Here is a 12,405-nt window from a genome sequence, read left to right as displayed (position 1 = left end):
GTTAGGCAGAGTGAAAGCTTTGCTGGATGGGTCAGTTGGTAGAGGTAACTGGCCGACACGGGAAATGTGTGTCAGCTCTGACCTAGATCAGGCACAAGGACAATCAATGCAATCATTATTGGACATATCCCAGTGGTACTCACTTTGTAACTGAAGAAAACAAGTATTTATGGAAAGTTTACATAATATAGCCTCTATAATTTAAGGTAGACAGCTCCTAAGTGAACAAAAAAGTGTTTGAACAGTTTAATGAGTAGTATTAGTGTGTTCTTCAGAAGACAATTTACAGGTAAGGATTAATGGATGGATGGATGGATGGATGGATGGATGGCTGGATGGATGGATGGATGGCTGGATGGATGGATGGATGGCTGGATGGATGGTGGATGGATGGATGAATGGATGGATGGATGGATGGATGGATGGACGGATGGATGGATGGATGGTTGTTCTTCTTCTTCCTCTTCTTCTTTACTTATTCCACTGTCTAAGTTTCTCTTATTATTACTTGTTTTTTTTATTATTATAATTATTATTTATTATTGTGTCTATGCCTCTTATCTATGCCTCTACCAAGCCTAAGAATTCTGTACTAAACAATATGATGGAATAAAAGTAACCCTGACGTTTTTACACCGCCAAATATGCCCATCTTATGCACGCGTTTTTCCCGGCATGGTCCGCACGATTACGATGACCGTTGTAAATTACCGGCTTGAGCTAGCACCCCAATTTACCCTCCCGGACCCTACGCACATTGGCGGTTTCATTTTGATGTAAATGCAATTAGCCGGCTCCGCGGTTCCAGGGGCGGGACTTTGGTAGAGGTGTTGCTACGTTGTCTCTGCAACAGAAACAACGACGCGATATCAACATGAGTAGTTCTAATGGTGTGTTCCTGAATCCTCGGACGCCAGCCTTCCGAGTTGCATCATTTGCGGTTTCGGAGCATTTATAGCGTTCCTGTTCATCTTTGTGATTGTGTCATTAAATTGGCTAGTCGTTGTTTATTGTTAGCTACATTAGCCTCTTTAGCAAACCAGCCCGAAAACAAACAACACAACTTTACATTGTATTGCAGGCACAGCAAGACCATGCAATGTATAAATTGGCGACCGGAATAAAGTAGCAATGTAATCAAGTGTGTAAGAGCATTTAAAATCGACATTAAAATGACCAACGTGGTACAAATACAAAGAAAATAAATCTCTTCACGGGCGCAGCATTTTGTACTTCTCTCGGTCTATTCTCAGATTTCCTAAAGATGAAGACAAAAAGGGGGCGTACCTCCGAGAAATGCCGCAAGAAAGCTGGGAGATCTTCGACTTTTGACTCGGAAGTCTGGCGTCCGAGGAACACAACATAACGGGTGAGATGGTGAATTCCGCAATGTGCTGACCATCCTGGGAGAGAAGGTGAGGCAGTTGCATTTAACAAAGACAGGGAAAGATGGTGCAATCTACGAGAAAGACACAGAGGAACTTTCCTTATGAGGCCTTTGTCGGGATAAAAACCAAGTGGTCAGCAAAATAAAGAATATTTTGGCGTTTTTGCACTTGTAAATAGTTAATTGCGTTTGTATCCTACACTCAGATTTGTAGGCTACTCATTCTAGTATCTTGAATCGTAAACATTTTTAAACATTCGTAGTAGGCTATGGAAATTCTTGCGTAGCCCCGCCTTCTCCAGTGAAACAAGAACGCCAGCTCAGTGACAACGGGGGGTTTTACCCCCTTGGGTTTACACAGGGTTTACACGGTATTAATACACACAGAATTAATATCAACAGATATTACTACAGTTTCTCAATTAGCAGAGCTAATATCAAAGTATACTGAATCAGAGGTTATTATCCTTGGTGATTTTAATCTTGACTGGCTCTCTAGCTCTTCTGGTTACCTCAAGGAAGTTTTCTCTGGCATGAACTTTGACCAACTAATTAACGAACCTACAAGGCCCAATATAAAAAGCCATCAAAGTCAAATCTCATTGATTTGATTTTCACTAATGGGGTTAGTAAAATAACCAAAACTGGTGTATTTGAATTGGGGGTAATTGACCCAATTGCCTGTGTGAGGGATACTCAACTTAAGAAAACTTCTCTCATTGTGGTTAAGACGGACAAGAAAAACCTTAATAAAAAATAATTTTGTGAATGATCTCTATAATAGTGATATTCATGTAACATCTGAAATTCCTGACCTAGCCTTGGACTTTTTCTCAAAGTCATTCATTACAGTCTTGGATAGACATGCACCTTTTAAAAAGATGAGAGTAAAAACAGGTCCAACCCTAGGTTCACCACTGAACTATCTTCCTTACTTTCTGTAAAAAATTAAGCTTGAAAAAAAAAAGTATCAGACTTGGCCACTTTTAGGCTGATAAGAAAAATCTTTACATCTTTAGTGAGGAAGGCCAAATCTGATTACTTCTTAGACCTGGTCTCAAGATCATGTTCTAACCCCTGGAAATTTTGGAAGGCACACTGTAAAAAGTATAAAATGCAGTTGTTCATTTAAACTAATAACGGTCATTGAAAACAGGATAAAATTATTGATTTGATTGTGTAACTCATTCTTTTTGCATTTTGAGACACCAAGTTTGATTTAAACTGAACTAAATATAAGTCCAAAGGACACAAAACAAAGTTTTTAATTTCTCTCAAACTATTCTTTTTTATTCATGACCTGCAGGTAATATTTTTAGTTTGAGCCGATTTTGAATTTGAATTTGCACGCTGCACAGTCGGAGCACAAGTTTAAGTCCCAGTCCCAGAACGTGAGAGCTCTCTTTCGGTCGTTTACATCCTCGGAGGATTTTGTCCAAACATAAGCGTAAGTAGCAAAACAGTTGCAGATAATCAATGTTTTAGTATTTTGTGTTGTTTTTCCTTTTTGTGCAAAATTGCTACTGGTAGCAAGGGTGTATTACCGCACGGGCACACCGGGCACATGCCCAGGGGCCCTAAGCCAGATCTTCTGTGTGAAGTGGCTGTTAGTAACTTTTAATGTTGCATTGTCGAAGCAATCAGTAGAGAAATACAAAAATTCAAAAGAAATCAGTAATAGTAGGCCTATTACGACTTAGTAAAATAAAAAGGGATGCAATGCGGAGCAGTGTTAATTTCGTTAACGAAAAACGTCCGTTAACGACCTTTTTTCCATGACAAAGACGAGACGTTGACGAGCTAAAAATAGATCTTTGATAATAAAAACTATGACGAAATGTAAGTTTCGTTTTCGTTGACGAGACGAGACACGACTAAAATGTTAGTGTCATGCTATTTGGACATTCAAAATGCATGATATTTTCCAATCGTTAACCCTCCCGTAAGGTTCTTAAGCAACGGAAACTGTTCACTCCTCCAGTAAATAGGACGGGCCTTGGCTACGACTTGGCACGTTATGCATTGTACATATTTATAATTCGAAATTCGTCCCAGCCTTTATAGCACAGATACTATAGGGTCTATAGCATATAACCGCGTTGTCTGATTACAGTTTAATGCATTTTTCACAATTTACCAGCTCTCGTTTTGAAAGCTGAGCAGACCATAGAGTACTAAAGTGTGACGTCACGTTTCCATAACAACCGATTTTCGGTTCTTCACAAACCAAATTAACAATGGGAAATCCTATGCCACACGAACCTTTTATAGAAAATTAATAATTTTCCTTGCAAATTGATTTGCGAGTTTGCTTTGCCAATGATGTAAGTAATATTGAGAATAGATTGTCTTCATATAAAAAAAAACGAAACTAAACTAACGTTTTCGAACTTTTCCTTTTAATACCCAAGGGGAATACATGAACGCCTCGACATTTTTCGATTGGTAGTGATTTTCACCTCTTGAAATTGATTTATTTTCATTTTGAAAGAAACAACACATGGAAGCAATGGAAAACGCCATCTCTCGTTCGGTTGCTTAGAACAGAAAATCCGGTTTCCAAGACAACGTGACGTTTTCACTTTAGTACTCTATTTGGTTGGAACTACTTAGCAGGTGTCCATATATCAGGGGTTAGCCTAATTGAATTAGTTTAAAAAGAGAAAACAGTTTGACTAAAAGTAATGACTAAAAGTTGACTAAAATGTAAGGACTTTTAGTCGACTAAAACTAGACTAAAAGTACGAAGGAAAACAATGATTAAAATGTGACTAAAACTAATAAGCATTTTCGTCTAAAGACTAAGACTAAATCTAAAATAGCTGACAAAATTAACACTGCTGCGGAGTCCACGTGCCTAGGGGCCGATATCTCATAATCCGTCTATGGGTAGCGGGCTGTGCCGCGTTCCAGGCAGGCTCTTGGCTGGGCCTTAACACGTGTTTTTCCGACCCCTTACCCAGCTACCAGCTAGCTAATATGAGCTAGCTGACGTTTGAGTTGTAATAACGTATTTACCGGTAACGTTATGACAATGAATCGCTTGCTAACATCGGGGGCAGCTATTGTGGCTAGTAGCCCACATACTCTGCTGCACGTAGTAGCTTCACCTGAGGTCTGTCATTGGGTGGAGAGAAAACACAAACTCTCGTTCTCCACCCAGAAACTTTTATTTATTGGTGTTGTATTATGTGGTCCTCCGAGAGTAGTAATTGTTTGTTTTATTTTTTATGCTTTCAGAAACACGTCGTCGCTCTCTTCAGTTCCCTGGCTGTAGTCTATATCTTCATCCAACCTGAACAGTTAATATCTTGCATCTACACTGCACATTGCCTTTTTTAACCATTTCACAAATCACCCTTGAATAAGACCCTCCCTCATTTACACATTTTCATAGCAGCAGATGGACTACTTATTTTTTTTAGTTCTGTTGATTGAACCAACACAGATCGGTGTATGTAGGGAATTTACTATTACTTCCTTTGTTTTCTCAGGTGTGGAAATGCAAAGACTGCAGCCTGTCATTTTCAGAACGATCTGAGCTACTGAAACATTACCGCATTGACCATAGATTTCACGGTAGCCGCCGTCCTTACCCATGCATCCATGCAAATTGCCCCTGTTCGTCCAAGACATGGAATGGTCTACAAAAACATATTACTAGGAATCATCCTTCTCAGGAGTCCACACAAAAGGTCTCTTCATTCAAGTGCTACATTTGTGACACCCATCAGCTTTCCACAGAGTATGATTTTCTTCTTCATATCAATCAACATTTGAAAAAAATAATGAACAAGTCTCTTGTATGTTTGATGGTTGTTCATACAAAACAAACATATACAGCAGTTTCCGGACCCATAAATGGAGAAAACATCAGCCATGCACCATTCCAATCCTTCTGACTCATTGAACTCTGACCTGAATGAAGAAGTACAGCTGGATGAGCCAATTACTGAAGAGTCTAGAGATTTAGAAAAGGAATTTGAACTGAAATTAGCTTCACTTTTACTTAAATTGGAACATACATACTTAGTCTCCAGTACAGCTGTCAACGAATTGCTTGAGGAACTTCAACATCTTATTGGAACTGTCTGTGTGCCACTTAGTCTAAAAACAATTAATCAGGTTTTGTGAGATAATGATTGTCATGTGGAAGCATGTGTTGTTGAAGAGCTAGCCACTGTTCTTGGTTCTTCACATCTGTGCTTGTGTGTCTGTGTATTAAGCTGCTAGCCAGCACTTTACGAGGGGGAGAACCTCAGCGGCACTTAGTTGCACCTAGCCACGGGTGCTGTAGCCATTTAAGACTATGTTATATTGTTGGGCTTTGAGTGAATGTTTTGAATTTAGTCGTTTGAGGGTCAACACTGCTTCCAGAAAGCAATATTTAATTTAATTTAATTACAGTTCAGATTTGATAGAGCCTGTGTATAGGCCTACTAGCCTGTGTACCTGTGTATAGGCCTACTACCATGTGTATGTTTGTCCTGGTTCATTTGCTTGGTAGGCAATCTATTTTTTACTTGACTTGCATTTCTTAAAGATCATTACAGTTTATATCCGTGCTGAAACATTACAGCAGATTCAGATGCCATCTTGATAAAGACTGCCCTTTTAAGAAAAGAAGAAAAGAAAAGAAAACATAGCATCCTGCCCTCATGGCCCTGTCCTGCTCTCTCTATCCTCTTCTCTCCCGCCTCTCATCCTCTCCATCCTTTCCTCTGTTCCCCTCTGCCCTCCCCACCCTTCTCCTCCCCTCTCCAGCCTTCCCCCTCCCTTCTCCCCCCTCTCCTCCCCTCTCCAGCCTTTCTTCCTCTTCTCTCCACCATCTCCTCCCCTCTCATCTGCTCCTTTCTCCTCCTTTCCATTCTCCTCCTCACCTCCTCTCTCCTCCCCTCATGTTGAATATGTTACGGTTTTATATTTTAAAGATGAATAAATACATTTAAAGTTATCTGTTGGCCAAGTGTCTTTTTTTATAGACTTTTTAAATGTGAAAATTATAGTTTGGTTATATGTAAATAAATTAACCCTTATAAGGTGTTCGGGTCTGTGGGACCCGTTTTCAGTTTTTAGCTTAATCAAAGTGATACAAATAATTATTTTTTTGAACTAAGATTCATTGGCTTTGGCTCATTTTCTGTGAGGAACATGAATCAGAAAATATTTTCAATGACCCCCCCCTGTATACCCCCCCATCACATTTATATTACACACAGAGTGTTCGGGTCCAGTGGACCCGGAGCTAGTTTAAGTGTGGAAATCAAAGGTCCTGTGCACCCTAATTTTCCCTTCCTCCTCTGTGTGTGTGTGTGTGTGTGTGTGTGTGTGTGTGTGTGAGAGAGGAGAGTAAAGCAGGTTCTCGTACCCTTGGTGCGAGAACCCACAGTGGGCGCCCACTGTTCCCGCACAAGGTTGCAACATTGTGTCAAAATTGGAGAACCCAACACTATCTTCACCCATATTCCCACACATTTCACCCTCTGACTTGCGGGAACCAAGTTTGGGGACCTGACACTATAAAAAGGCTCTGTCAGCGTCTTATCACGTTGCCATCTTATCACGACTGATCAAGATGGCAAAGCGATTCTCTGTTCAGACTGCCTTACAGATGTTTATTTGAAGAGACAGAGGGATTTGATGGTGATGCAGAGGAAATAGTGTCAGAAAGTGAGGACAACATTTCCGAAAATTCCGAGTCTGACACTGAGTTTGAAGAGGAGGATCAGAATCAGCCAGCTCCCAAACGTAGAAGAGCCTCAGGGCTAGCCCTTCAGCAGCCAGGACAAGCCTGCGAGCAGCCAGCCCCAGGACCATCCCATGAGCAGGCAGGACCCGCCCGCAAGCAGCCAGCCCCAGGACCAAGTCGCAAGCAGCCAGCCTCAGGAGCAGCCCGCAAGCAGCTAGCCCCAGGACCAGCCCGCCAGCAGCCAGCCCCAGGACCAACTCGCAAGCAGCCAGCCTCAGGAGCAGCCCGCAAGCAGCTAGCCCCAGGACCAGCCCGCCAGCAGCCAGCCCGAGGACCAGCCGATGCGCAGCAAGCCGCAGGACCAGCCGGTGAGCAGCCAGCCATAGAACCAGCCATTGAGCAGCCAGACATTGGACTAGACTGTCAGCAGCTTGCAAATGACAACATATGGATGTCAAAAATGGCAGAATTGAATGGTCTACCTGCTCAAGAAATGAACCCCCCCGCATGGCTGCCAATGTGATTCGGATGCTACAGGACCTACACGCTTGGCAGTCACTCATGCACAAGACATCAAGTCTTCTTTTGACCTTTTCATGCCATCCCCTATCAAAAGAATCATCCTGGATTGCACCAATTTAGAAGGGAGCAAAGTTTTTGGAGAGAGGTGGAAGGTTATTGACGAAACCGGTTTGGATGCTTACTTTGGGGTTCTCATCCTTGCTGGTGTTTTCAGGTCCAATGGGGAGGCCACTGAAACCCTGTGGGATGAAGAAACTGGCAGAGAACTTTTCCGGTCGACGATGTCTCTGGAAACGTTCAAAATAATTTCCAGGACCATCCGTTTTGATGACCGTGATGATAGACCAGCTCGACGGCAGAGAGACAAGCTAGCTGCCATCAGGATGGTGTGGGACAAGTGGGTGGCCCGTCTCCCCCTGTTTTACAGTGCTGGGCCAAATGTCACAGTTGATGAGCAGCTGAAGCCATTTCGGGGCCGCTGCCCATTTCGGCAGTATATACCATCTAAGCCTGCCAAGTATGGAATTAAGATTTGGGCTGCCTGTGATGCTGCGTCATCTTATGCATGGAACTTGCAGGTCTACACAGGGAAACGCCATGGAGGAGCCCCTGAGAAAAATCAAGGCATGAGAGTGGTCCTCGATTTGGCTCAAGGACTTTCTGGACACAATATCACGTGCGACAATTTCTTCACATCACACGAGCTGGGACAGGAGCTGCTAAAGCGGAAGCTGACTATGTTGGGAACAGTCCGCAAAAACAGGACTGAGCTCCCTCCCCAGCTGCTGAAAAAAGAGGACAGGCCTTTCCAGTCATCGAAGTTTGCATACACGGCTGACACGACCCTTGCATCGTATGTTCAAAAGTAAGGAAAAAATGTGGTGCTCATGAGTACACTGCACAGGGACGGGAGAATCTGTGGCCAGGAGCATCAAAAGCCAGAAATGATCATGGACTATAATGCCACAAAAGGAGGGGTGGACAACCTCGATAAGCTGGTGACAGCTTACAGCTGCAAAAGGAAGACCCTACGATGGCCTCTGGTGATATTTTTTGATATGTTGGATATCTCCGCGTACAACGCCTTTGTCATTTGGAGAGCCCAAAGCCCAGAGTGGAATAGGGGAAAGCTGCAGCGTCTCTTTCTCGAGGAATTGGGGAAAACGTTGGTGAGACCTCACATTGCAAGGAGACGAAACCTTCCAAGAACTCCAGTCTCTGCAGCCATTGTGAGGAGGATTCAGGAGGAACATGATGGTGCCCCATCCTGCCAAATTACAGAACCACCATCTGCAGAGCCTGAGGTAAGTGCGTGATGAGGTTGTAGTATAATAATTCATGTTTCTGAGAAGAGGAGTGTTAGTAAATATCCTTATCTTTTCATTATTCTAGATTGTGGCCGGCAGCACCAAAAAGAAACGCTGTGAAGCGTGTGGACCCATGATGGACAGAAAAACCCAATATACATGCAAGCAGTGCAAAAAATACATATGCAATGCACATACAGTGAGACTCTGCCCCTCATGTGTGGTATAGTCTGATATAAGTATAATTGCCATGTTCAAATGCCTTAATTTGTTGTTCAGACAGATGTTATTGAGTATGTTTATGTTTCCCAGTTATGCCTGTTTATGATGAATTTCCTTATTTTGTTACACTTTAATAAAAAAATAAAGAAAAACGAGTGGCACCTCTATTCATAAATGTGATTAAACAAAGGGAAAGGGAACAGATTTAACATATGTGTTGTTTATATTTCTTGCAATTGGGTTGAAGTAACCATCTGGTGAGTATTTTTTTAAAAAAAGTTTGATTATGTTGAATTAAAAGGCAATGGGTTCACCAGACCCAGCAGCACCTCCTGTGTAACAAAAATACGAACACCCTATGAGGGTTAAGAACCCGGTAAGGTATCCAAGGTTACGCTTCAGAGATGAACATGGATCACTTACTCTCCTGCCACCTCGTCGTCTTCCTCTCCAGGGTTGAAGGATTCATCTGAGGAGAAGAGGAATTAAGTCATTAGTCAGCGTGAGGCCCCGCCTCCCCCTTGAGACCCTCTGTGATTGGCCGCTCACCGCTCTCGCCGTCCGACTCCTCGCTGTCATTGGCCTCCTCCCTGATCTTGCCCTCGGCCTTCATCCTCTCCAGGTAGGCGTCCTGCTGGTCCTCGTCCGAGTCGCTGTACTCGTCTTTGTTTCCCTTCAGCCCCTGAAACCGCACTCGGCCGTCAACACTCTTGGCCGGCTTCTTCTTGGCCTCCCTGGAAGATTCAGAGACAGAAAGACATCAGCGTCAGGAGGGTAGGAATCCACTTATCTCAGTTAGGAATCCACTGATCTCAGTTAGGGATCCACTGATCTCAGTTAGGGATCCACTGATCTCAGTTAGGGATCCACTGATCAGTTAGGAATCCACTGATCTCAGTTAAGGGTGAGGGAGGGAGGTTATGAATCCACTGATCTCAGTTAAGGGTAAGGGAGGGAGGTTATGAATCCACTGATCTCAGTTAGGAATCCACTGATCTCAGTTAGGGATCCACTGATCTCAGTTATGAATCCACTGATCTCAGTTAAGGGTAAGGGAGGGAGGCTATGAATCCACTGATCTCAGTTAAGGGTAAGGGAGGGAGGTTATGAATCCACTGATCTCAGTTAGGAATCCACTGATCTCAGTTAGGGATCCACTGATCTCAGTTAGGAATCCACCGATCTCAGTTATGAATCCACTGATCTCAGTTAAGGATAAGGGAGGGAGGTTATGAATCCACTGATCTCAGTTAGGGATCCACTGATCTCAGTTAGGAATCCACCGATCTCAGTTATGAATCCACTGATCTCAGTTAAGGGTAAGGGAGGGAGGTTATGAATCCACTGATCTGAGTTAAGGGTAAGGGGGTGTGTACTTCTTGGCGGCCAGGGCGGAGACTCCCTCGCTGCTCTCGTTGTACTCCTGCTTCGCCTTCTCGTACGCCTTCCTCACCTCCACAGCCTTACCGTCCCAGTCCTAGAGAGAGGGAGGGAGAGAGGATGGGAGGGAGAGAGGGAGGGAGGGAGGGACGGAGAGATGGGGGGGAGGGGAGAGAGGGGGGGAGGGGAGAGAGAGGGACGGAGAGATGGGGGGGAGGGGAGAGAGGAGGGAGGGAGCGAGGGAGGGAGAGAGGGAGGAAGAGAGAGGAAAAGACAACGTTACAGTGGAGAGGTCCAAGAAGGAAACCTGCTGGTGACCGGTCCGGCCTCCCCGGCCTCACCATCCCCTCGTCCACATCAGTGTAGCCCCCTCTAACCCTAACCTTAACCCTCACCACCTCCTTGTCCTCCTTGCCCAGCCCCCCCAACCCTTATCTTAACCCTTATCTTAACCCCCTCACCTCCTTGTCCTCCTTGCCCAGCCCCCTCCACATCTTTCCGGCCTTCTTGGAGATCTCCGTGAATGAGATGCCGGGGTTCTCGCCCTTGATGCGCTCGCGGCTGGCGTTGAGCCACAGCATGTAGGCGCTCATGGGCCGCTTGGGCCCGCCCACGTCCTTCTGCTTCTTCTACAGACAGAGAGGTCCGTGGTCAACCAACACAAACAGCTCCGTGGTCAACCACTGCTAGGCACAACATTACGATCTTTAGATTAATCCTTTTGATCTAATTCTATTAATACAAACCCAAAACTATTTGGGCTCATTCTGTGAAGCCTCCAGCGGCTGGTTCATCTCCATGTTTAGATTTAAATTGTCCAGTTTTATAGAAAAACTAACTTTTTTTTATCAAAATCAATGTGCCAAATAAGGCTAGTTTCCTCTGCTGGTTACAAAAATACTACAATGATGGGGCCTATATCGCGAAATCTGCAGCTTCACAAACATTGTGTATCAACCAATGGGTGACATCATGGATCACCAAACCCTCGCAGGCCTGATGGATCACCACTAAGGGCCTGAGGGATCACCACTGAGGGCCTGATGGATCACCACTGAGGGCCTGAGGGATCACCACTGAGGGCCTGAGGGATCACCACTGAGGGCCTGATGGATCACCACTGAGGGCCTGATGGATCACCACTGAGGGCCTGATGGATCACCACTGAGGGCCTGAGGGATCACCACTGAGGGCCTGAGGGATCACCACTGAGGGCCTGAGGGATCACCACTGAGGGCCTGAGGGATCACCACTGAGGGCCTGATGGATCACCACTGAGGGCCTGATGGATCACCACTGAGGGCCTGAGGGATCACCACTGAGGGCCTGAGGGATCACCACTGAGGGCCTGAGGGATCACCACTGAGGGCCTGAGGGATCACCACTGAGGGCCTGAGGGATCACCACTGAGGGCCTGAGGGATCACCACTGAGGGCCTGATGGATCACCACTGAGGGCCTGAGGGATCACCACTGAGGGCCTGAGGGATCACCACTGAGGGCCTGATGGATCACCACTGAGGGCCTGAGGGATCACCACTGAGGGCCTGAGGGATCACCACTGAGGGCCTGAGGGATCACCACTGAGGGCCTGAGGGATCACCACTGAGGGCCTGAGGGATCACCACTGAGGGCCTGAGGGATCACCACTGAGGGCCTGAGGGATCACCACTGAGGCCCTGAGGGATCACCACTGAGGGCCTGATGGATCACCACTGAGGGCCTGAGGGATCACCACTGAGGGCCTGAGGGATCACCACTGAGGGCCTGAGGGATCACCACTGAGGGCCTGAGGGATCACCACTGAGGGCCTGAGGGATCACCACTGACGGCCTGATGGATCACCACTGAGGGCCTGAGGGATCACCACTGAGGGCCTGAGGGCTCACTCACCTCCCT

Source organism: Pollachius pollachius (genome assembly GCF_949987615.1).
Source record: "Pollachius pollachius genome assembly, chromosome: 14".
NCBI lineage: Eukaryota > Metazoa > Chordata > Actinopteri > Gadiformes > Gadidae > Pollachius > Pollachius pollachius.
Note: the sequence above shows the minus strand (reverse complement) of the source record.